Source organism: Ctenocephalides felis, unplaced genomic scaffold, assembly GCF_003426905.1.
Source record: "Ctenocephalides felis isolate EL2017-DRISC unplaced genomic scaffold, ASM342690v1 CF-g0.4_SCAFFOLD_00845, whole genome shotgun sequence".
In the NCBI taxonomy this organism is placed as follows: domain Eukaryota; kingdom Metazoa; phylum Arthropoda; class Insecta; order Siphonaptera; family Pulicidae; genus Ctenocephalides; species Ctenocephalides felis.
Window position 1 is genome coordinate 22,003,251 of NW_020536999.1, and position 11,621 is coordinate 22,014,871.

Below are 11,621 nucleotides of genomic sequence, written 5' to 3' on the forward strand. Positions count from 1 at the left end.
AGTATATCATATAAACAGAAGGCCTAAGAATACAAAAAAAATAAACTGTGATAAAAAAAACTGTTCTTAACCATAATAATGATTTTTTACACTGGCTTACATTTTTTCTGAATATTCCAGATTTTATTAGGAATCCAATCATTTTCGAATATATTTATATAAACTGGAAAAAGTAAGTTAAATTGATTAATTTTACCAAAGTTTGTTGTGAAAGATGTCAAAATCTCGTTATATTTCCTTATCAAAAAATAATTATCAAAATCGAACTGAGTCTACCTATGTCAAAGTTCTATTTCCTCCTGTGTACAAGTTGTACTATTATGGTGTTCCTTACAATAGTAGTATCGTCATGGCGAAAATTGGGTGTGAACATTATTTCCGGACCAGTACTTCGTGAATTGACCGTACAACTCCGAAAGATAATTTGTCTTTGGCCATTCGAGCAGAATAATTGTCAACAAATCGGATCCTTGCTGAATATATTGCTCACTTACTTACCATGCAGCTCACGAACGACTATATATGAACCATGGAAGTAATGGAATTAATAGATGTCTGGAAAGTACTTTGGATAATGATGCACAAATATTGTATACATTTTTGATTAATCTCAATGAAAATGTAACAGTTCTGTTCATATTGATTTTATCTGGCAATCATAAACAATTAAAAAAAAATGTGTTTCTAAGCACGATCGTCAAATTAAAAGTGTGCGGCAACGTGCTAAAATATATTTGAATGATTTAGAACAGGGTTGAGCCTTAGTCGTTGACAGTACTCTAAAATGATAATATAGTTCTTGAGAGATACCAATGAGATGAATCATACCTAGTATCAACAAAGCAGTTTTTTACTTGGATTTCTGGCTCGAAACTGGAAAGAATACACATATACAAATCTAAGACTAATCATTCAAACAAAAATGCATAAATATTTAAAAAAAAAATTGTATTAATATCTTTTCATTAATTCATATTACAGTTTATCCTAATTTGAATTCTTAATAATAAAAATCTATATCAAAACATTCTAAAGCGTTAATTCAAATTGATGATAGTTCATTTAAAAGCAGATTTATATTCTAAAACAAAATAATATAAAACATTGGATTTTTTTAGTACACCTCAGAAAATAGGCTTACACCTTAAATCATAAACCTAAAACTTTGGTAAATAGTGGTTTTCTTTATACTATACCTCAAATAATGGTTTTCTTTTTACTACACCTCAAATAATGGATTTTTTCATAATACACTTCAAGTAATGATTTTTTTTCTACACCTCAAATAAAGGGTTTCTTTTTACTACATCTTATACAAGGTTTTGGATTTTAACTAAAATTAGTAATGTGGATCCATCTTTGGATAACTCTTAGTACAAAAAAGCAGTAAGGTTTTAAAGAAAAAATAAACGACGCATTTAATTGAGATTTGTTAAATCTTAAAAAAATAGTGTGAATTGTAGAACCTAAATACAAATTATTTATTAGCACGTTAATTGCGACGATGACATAAAAAATATTTTCACACGGGCCATGTTAACTAACCATGGATACTAATAATAGTATCAAGGGAACTTATTGTATCATAGAAATATATATTCGCCAAAATTTTTGAAAAGCGCTATTTTTCATATCACGCATAGCCATATATTACAATTTTTTTTTCTCGCAAATCATGTATAACATACATATGTCGGACATGATTCATGTAGTACTTCTAACGTCAGACATACATGACTGCCATACATTTAATAAACCTCAAAATACTATTACTAAAATAATATATAATATACAAATAATAATAAATAATCATAAATATATTACAAGTTCTTTTATGAAAGCAATGTCAATTTGAACAGTATTAAAAATTGATGGAAATTTCTGAATTTACGTGCTCCGCCATACAAAACTGAAAATCAATTCCATTCAAGTTCTCGAATCACATTAACAATAAACACTTGAACTTCTATTAATGTAACAAAATTCTCAAAGATTGCGATACCTCCTCTGGTACACTTGAAAAGTTCATTAATTGAAAGCTATTATTGTAAACTTTGGGCGCAGATGTTAATTGTTCCTTGGTTTATGTTATTCATTAGAATAGTCCACGAAAACTCGTCAGTAAACGTATTCTCTAAGCTCGAATATTTGTGTTAGTATATAGAAAGAGGAACTTTGAGCACTTGAACTGATGATTCGTGAATTTCAGAGACTCCAAACAGACAGCTTTTATCATAACATGAGTGCTTTTAGAATGATTACGCTTCGTTACATGTATTTCGCATCGAACTTCGGGTTTGCTTAGTCGCGTTTAAACGTGACGTGTCATGAAGTTTAAATATCTTGCGAGCAACTGGAAAATTTTCGATAAAAATGATAAATACTTTATATTGCTTACCGGCACTGAAATATCGACACCTTCTAAATGGATCGATACCAACATCCATCATCATTTACTTAAAAATATATCCATTAAAAACAAGTAATGTACACATGTTTTTGTAATCAGTATTTTATATAATATTGGACTGGTCTCATGATGGCCTGCAAAAATTCCTGATATTGATTTTCACTTTGCCTATCTGACATCGTTTTCTATGGCCTTATTTCTATTAATCTTACGGCCTACTGTAAATATCAATTCAACTCTGTTTTCAATCCACGGCTTTCAAGTTTGAAACATTCCAACTATACAGAATAGTCGGTTGTGCAACTTGTCTACTGGTACTTGGCTTAAATAGTTCGACTGTTAATTGAACTGATATTAAATTGTTTGAATGTAATTCCTAAGTACTAAATACAATAAGACAGATAGGTAGACGTCCGCTTAAGTTAAATGCTAGTTCTAATTGAATAGAATGTTACTGATATATTAGATCTATATATATATATATATATATATATATATATATATATATATATATATATATATATATATATATATATATATATAGATCTAATATATCAGTAACATTCTATTCAATTAGAACTATATATATATATATATATATATATATATATATATATATATATATAGTAAAATGTGTAGTACCCTAGGGCAGGTCTAGGTATATATATATATATATATATATATATATATATATATATATATATAGTAAAATGGGTAGTACCCTAGGGCAGGTCTGTGGGCTCAGGTAAACTCTAACTCGATTCAGAAAAAAAAATAGTATGGGAGATTTTCTATTGCCATTTCACATCGCAGTACGCGAAATTAGTTATTTCAATTAAAAACATATATTTGATCTATATTTTAAGTGAAAATGGACATCGCTACTGCACGATATCAAGTTTTTCAGAACGAGGGCTTGAGCTCGCGATCCTGCTCATATAAGGCAGCATATAATGAAGGTTTAACATACGTTGAAAAATTGTAAAAAAATTAATAATAATAGAAATTTTTATCTTTTTTACTATAAAAATGATACACTGTTCAAAAACTACGTATTTGTTGCATTCAGAAACGTGTTGTCATTTGGTTTGTTAATGATTTTGTCGCTTTGTAATTGCAAAAACAACCGTTCGACAAAAGTTCTTCCAATTTTTTTTAGAAAATTATTTTTTTCAAGAAGAGAAGAAAAACAAAATTTATGCTATTGTTTAAATTATTTATATGCTCTTTATTGATGAAGGCATTTGCTTTGATTTTGGTTTATTTCACCTAAGTAAGAGAGCTCGCAATCTGAGCATTTCATTTAATAAAAACGTTTCTAAAACTCTTATTTAAACTACATTCATATATATATAGAAACTTTCTATAATAACATAACTACAACACCTACAACAATTTAAATAATGAAACACATGTGCACATTTAATACTCTATGGAATATACTTGACCTAGAGCTCCTTATAAAAATACTTGATATCAAAAATTATACAAACAAAATTATACAATATGTTGTATAAGGCTAATATGCGTACGTGTATGTATATGGAGATCTCTCTAAAATAATTCCTTGTTTGGCAACAAAACATAAAACATATGCACAAATTTACTTATTCATGCAGCCTCCTCGGAGCCCAAACATCGGTGCTGTTACATTCTTTTATTCGTCATATGTAAAACATTGAAATGGCTCTCCTATGTGGTGTAACTTGACTATATATAAATATATCTGTGTATACTAGCATGTTTCATCTCTGCGATACAAATTTTACATACGTTTCGACTTTTAGTGTACGAATATTCCTCTCACGGCCCGCGCGAACGTCACGTACGCAGGTCCATTAAGTTTCGTATATGGAGTGAGATATATAGAAGAGGGCGGCAGAGAAGTTGACGAAGCGCGGGGTCTTTGTTACTTGTAATGGCCGAATGGACGGACTTGTCCAGGATCCAGCAGGACGTGACTTTGGCACACTTTGCGTGGGAAATTGAGTTGGTTTTGGGTTGATTTTTTTTGAGAAGAATATAGTACATTGCTATTGTTGAATATAATTGTGAATTATATGTATACACATACAAACATACATACATACACACACATATCTTCTATATATATAAAAATAAGTCGGGTGTTCCTTCCTGACGAAATAACTCCAGAACGCACAAACCGATTTTGCATTCGTTGGAAAGGTCTCGGGCTCCGCAAGGTTTATAGATAAGAAGTGGTGCATTTATAGCTTTAGTGGTGTATGGCATCGTGCACCTCACGCACCGTAATTGAAAATTCGAGTAATAAAAAATTAAATAATTTCAAATAGATTATCTACATATATCTACATATATATATATATATATATATATATAAGTTGGGTTTTCCTTCCTGACGATACAACTCCATAACGCACGAATTGATTTCGACAATTTTGCATTCGTTGCATCGTGCCTTAATGCAAATTGCTGGAACTTCACGCACCGTAATTAAAAATTCGAGTAATGAATTATCAGAATTATGCTTGGTTAAGTCAACAAGTAATTCTTGCCGCAAAGAATAATAATGTACACGCACTGAATTCTACCATTCAATCAAAAATTGCTGGCAATTTGGTGACATACCAATGATTCCGACTGGTCTTCCGTGGACGATTGCAATTTCCAGTTTACCTTGCGTTCGCAATAACAAGTCGCAAGGCCAATCGCTTAGTGTTTGCGGGATAAATTTCAAATAGATTATTTAGAAAATCATTGTTTTTACATGGGCAGTTATACGTTGCCTGTTCACGAGTTGGAAAACCATCCGCTTTGTTTGTGATAACGTCAGACCAAAAAACGAAAAATGTGGTTTACCAAAGAGCACTTTAATGAAACGGATAATTTGAGGATTCACTTTTCAAATATAAAACAAACAAAACATTTCTTCATCTTTCTCACGAAACCATCTATATATATATATATATATATATATATATATATACGTATATCAATACTTACATGGTTATTTTTCAATAGACTCAATAGAAGCACCATCAATACAATTAATATAAGTCTCAATAAACTGCAAGTTTATCACTACGTTCATCATCAATAGATGAAGATTTATTAGATTTAGTTGCTGTTAGGAAAATGATAAATTTTGTTATAATGCTTGATTTGAATCGTGTAATAATATAACGGTGTTCAATATATTAATATACATACCATGAATGGTAGTATTCTCTGCTAAAACTCCGCTTTCAATAAGCATTTGACATATAATAACCTAACCTCACAAATATATTTCGCCGTATGCTTATTATCAACACCAAATCACAATTGGCAACATAAAAATACATAATATTTTTCCAACCGTCACCGTAGCACCGTTAACTTCTGCATCGAATCGTTCGTTGCATGCGTTGCTCTATGGTCTTTGGGCTAGAGTTGTAGACTCTCGACAGAACTCAAACTATGGTAAAATGTCAAAATGTTTTTTAATTAAATAATATAAAATTTCGGCTATTAATTGAGATTTTTAATATACCCTATGTCCGAAATGGGATCCATATGTACACGGTGAGCAAAACAAATTTTAAATCGGTTTAGTATTTTAGGCGTTCACCGCGGACGTAAGGTGTGAAACTAAATTTATATATATATATATATATATATATATATATATATATATATAGGGCAGATATGTCAGCTGAATTAAACTCATCTCGGTTCAGGGAAGAATTGTGTGAGAGGTTTTCCCATGCCATTTTACACAGCTGTGACTGAAATGAACTATTTTCAATTGTAAACATATTTTTGTCCTAAATTAAGTGGGATAAGTAAGGGCTATAAACGTAAAAAGCTAATACTATATAAGCTAATTTTATTCTCTACTTTCAAATAATTGTGTTAAAATAAACTATCAGTAAAGGTTTGGAGCAAACCTTCAGTAAAGTATTATATGATCGTTTGATTTTTTTTAACTATTGTACTATATTGATATTTAACTTAATTTTGTGATCACTTAATATTTATTTTGAATAATATAACTTCGTCTCTGGTAAATCTAACTATTTTCCCATAATATGTAATTATCGACCGAAGTGACACGAGTCGCTTACCGTGAAAATGACATGATGAGAGAAAATGAGAAAAATATCAAACACGCCGAGTGAGATACATCAGCAGATTTAGCAACTTTTCCGAGGTTTCGGGAAAATGGGATCTTAATACGGTGAGATGATATCTAAACGAGAAAAATCGTAATTAAGTTCCATAATGGAAACGACAGAAATTATTATGATAATATAAATTAGTAATAGCAAATTCTGTGTAAACGAAGCTTTTTACGATTTTATATATAAATCATTCAAATCAATGTGTAAGTTTTTCCTATGAAAACATGAAAACCAAATTATTTAGCTATTCGATAATTTTACAATATTTTTTAGTAGGTACTTTTTCTAACAGGTTTTGTAAAATTATATGAAACTAATTGAATTTCTCTACAATCAATTTTTAAAATGAAGTTTTAATTAAGTGATCAATTTACTCGAAAAGGACATGAATAAATAGATTATGCAAACTAAATTTTACCATAAAAATCAAATTTGTCTCAAGACTAATAGTTTAAATTTTTTCAGAATAAATATTATAATTTTTAGTGTTTTTTTTTAATTAGTGTTGCACTAAGTTCATGCATTAATATTTTATTATAAAATGTTTATACTAAAATATATTCGAAATTGAATATAGTAATATTTTGCAAATTAATTAAAAATAGGAAAATTCTAATATTTGGACCATTTTGTAACATGTCTAATTTGCAATACTTCCGAATTTTTCAAGACGTATTTTATTAAGATCCACTAATATTTGTTAGTAAAATGTTAATCATCTACACTAAAAAATATTCCAAATAATAAGTAGTCCTTCAAAAATATACTACATCATACACAAATATTTTAAAAAGATATGGAGCATATATTTATCTATTCATTATAATTCTAAGATCGAATATTAATCTACAGCGATATTAAAATCTAATAATTTTCCAACAGGCATTTCCAAAACTAATAAAAAGATCATTAAGAACATAATTTCTTGGCAATGGGACCAGTTTAAAACTTGTCACATTAATTTTATTAATGTACTAAATTTATTTGGAGAAGTCAATTTTGTTGAATGATATAGGTTTTTTGAAATATGGAATATAATCTACTTTTGGAGTATGATTAGGATTATTTGAACAGACATTAAAAATACAAAATTGTCTGACTATTGTCAGAGGTTTTAAAAATTTACATATATTAATGGAACATGATTTGCTTTATTAATCTAGCCCTGAAATTTCTTTCAAAAACTGCACATTTAGCTCCGCATCTCCGTAATGGCTAGACCTGCCTCTTCTAAAAATTAATCACCAACTGTCCTCATCACTATGAACTAAATGCTTCTTGGATCATTCAAATCGGATGCTCCATTCTCTCAAAAACAAAATTTCTATTTTCTACATTTTTTGCTTCGTAACTCCGAAATGGCTAGACATGCCTTTGCCAAAAACTAATTAGCTGTTTTCAATTCCTTCAGATTATTTGAACTTTGCGCCCGAAAACGTGGACGAAAATGGTATCCATACATACACATACAAACACACACACACACATACATACAACCATTTTTTCTAAAGTATGCCAAAATATTCAGAAATCTTCAAAATGTGAAGAAATGAATAAAGTTTTAACTTCCATTTTTATATGATTAAAATAACTTACCATACTGGAAGTTAATTAAATAAATTACTATATTAAAATAAATGGTATCCCACATATAATGTGCATTTGCCATCAAAAATAATTCAAAACAAATACGCACTTATTATCTATACAGTTCATAAAATTATTCTCTACGCACTGCATTTTATTTTATAATTTATATTTATATTGCTTGTACAAAATTCGTTTTATTTGCATTAATATTATCAATATCAAACTGTAAAAGTGTTTCGAATATTGTTTCCGGCTCGTGTTGTTGGAAACGACAATATTTGCCTGCAGCATGTTGATTTAATTAAATATAATTTGATAATTATCACTCGTGCAGGCGTTCATAATTTCATTTCGAAACATTTTCATTTGAATTTATGCATGAGCTTGCACGACGACGGATAATGCATTAACAGTTTTGCTGATCATGGAAAACGTCATACGATGCTAAATGAGATATAATAACGTGTGTTAATATTTTAATTTTGGATCAATTATGGGGATTTTATATGATTTTGATACATGGATTATCGCGGCAGTAGAATTTATATTGATTGCCATCAGACAATCGCTTTGTGTTTGTTCCATTGGAAGGAAATTTTAGTTACCAGGCGTTTTCAAAAAAAACATTTCGGTTAAATAAACTTTTATATTAGCTCTACGTTTTTATAGTAGTGTCATGGAATATCCCAAACTGATTGTCATAATTTCTGGAATGTGAACTAGAATTCCTAGAATTGATGTGGGTCATGACAAAGAATCCATAGCGCGCACCGCAAAATTTTATTGTACAAAGCTATTATTAAGTCAATTTGGACATACGGTATAGATCTATGGGAATCAGCTTCCAAATCAAAACGTGATCAAAATGCAAAGATGCCAAAATAATTTACATAAATAATTCTTGAATGCACTAAGGTATATACTGAATTGGTTGATACATAAAGACGCCGACCCAAAACAATGAAATGCAACAGACAATTACAAAAGCCGTCTGAAAGATCATACAAACCCAACTGACAGCCTGACAAACGCCACAGCACTATTAGGGCAAGATTAAAAAGAAATTCATGTTAATTTAACATATGTATACAGAAGGAAATGCGTTCACGCATACCAGACTAGGTCTTTTGTCTGAGTATGTCCGGATCAATATCACTTGGGCATTACACCGACCAAAACCTCCACTTATCTCTTGCTTAGTTTTTTGAAACGTAAATACTTTGTTAAACAGGGGCTACTTGTATTTTATGGAGGAAGGATCTAGAATGTCATGATTCTTTCTTTTACTTATATTTCTAGTCATTTCTAACTTTCCTTCTAGTTAGTGTCTTTCGCCATTATCCTTTCGAAGTCGCAAGTCTAAAACTTCGGTAGCAAATATGATACATACATACATATATATATATATATATATATATATATATATTTATGGGTGTGTGTTTATGTATCGATGTATATATTTTTCCTGCCATTGTTAGTTTTTAATAAAACTTTACGCGGTTTAGCATTTTCTCGTTCCATTTTCCGTCATAATATTATTTTTCAATTTAAGTCCGAGGAGATTACAACCAAGAGAGAAATGTATTCCGCTTGATGTGATATGACATAACTGTAATAAATCATTCGAAAATGCAATATCGCGATACTAAAAATATTACGATTATTCTTCTTCGGGCATATTTGCTTATTCTCTCAATGGGAATTTAATATAACGTCATAATAATATTTGTTTAAGGAGTAGCTGCAACACTTTTATAGCTTTTCACAAAAATTATTATTGCTGAATATATTAGATATACCTACTCGTTTTTCCAAAGTAAAAATTTTCAGATTTGCTTAAAAATCGTTTAAATAAGAAGGGACACCATAGGTAATAAGTGGTGCAGTTTTTTCTTTTGTTTAAATTATCGATCAATTTATGGTCAACCCTGTATATAATTTATTATTAGTTCCTGAAGATTTGCTCATCTTCATTTCTTATATATTTTCTAGATTTTCAAAGACAGACCGATAATTATTTTGGCGAAGAGCCAGTATAGTTTTACGTTGTATAAGCACAATCTATGTGAGTTATGGAAGAAAATAAACATTTATCGTAGTATAAATATAAATGTTATCTGACTGGCTATTATTATTGTTATAAGCTTCTGAAATAATAGCACATATTCGATAAATTGTAAAAAATCATAAAATATTCTGTTCAGCAGATTAAAATTACAAGTAATGTACTATTCCATTTGTGAAAAAAATTGCCTGACTAATAACTAATGCTTTTTTTATTAAATCCCATCACATATATTTTGTATGTAGTCTTAAAATAATCAAAAATTAGCCCAAAAATTAAACTAACATTTTAGTACACTAATATTGATTAAGTAGTGTATATTTATCAGCATAGAATTTAGATAGCAGTCCTGAAAAATATATACTTATTTAAATAATATTTGTGTTTTATATAGCCTTTTTCATTATTATTTTTGTTATAATTAATATATAATAATTTCTAGATTTTAATTACTCAGGCATCAGGCAAACTTCTTTCAGTGTTGTGAATTGTATTTAATTTAATTTTTTTTTTGTCATTTGATAATAAATCTTCAATGTCAGACATGTTATTCTCTATAATTTTCTCCATATTCTCAGTACATTGACCATCGTTCTGGTTTTGGCAAAACTCCCACTTTTTGCGGAATTGTTGCAAACCTCCAGTACATTCTTCATGTACCAGGTGCAAAAACCACTAGCGGTTAAATCTTCACTTTTCGAGTTGATAAAGAGAGGGCTGAGCAAAAATTTTTCCATATACGTAGTCATATAATTTTAAAAATAGGTTGAGTAAATTTTTTGCAAATCGTTTGTTAAAATTTACCATCTTACTTTTACTCATAAAGCCTGACCTACAGAACGCACAAACGTAAAATAACAAATTTATCCTAGGTGCACGATTCTGATGCCTCATTAGTATCGCATACGTAAAATTATAAGGGAGCGTCCATTAATCACGTGGGGTTTTCAGGGGGAGGGGGGTTTGACAAAAAATCACGAAATATTACGTGGTGGAGGGAGGGGTATAATAAGATATCACGTGTATTTATTTTTTAACTGATTTTTTTTTAAATTCAAACATTTTCAAAAAAAAAAATCAAAAAAATTACAGTTTTATCACGTAACTAAAAATACACGTAATGTTTGGTGGGGGAGGGGGAGTAATTTTGAATATCACCATATATTACCAAGGGGAAAGGGGGGTCCAAAAATCCTTAAAAACTCGCTCACGTGATTAATGAACGCCTCATAATCTTCAAAAAACGCTGCTTTTATCGATAACTTATAAACATAATAAAAACTTCCAAGGAGTTACAATGTACTTCATGTGAAAATTTGGTATCATACTGCTAGATATCGAGCTAGCCAAAGTTGAAATGCTATTCCACGTTCTTCACCATCACACCATGACGTTATTACACTTAACTATA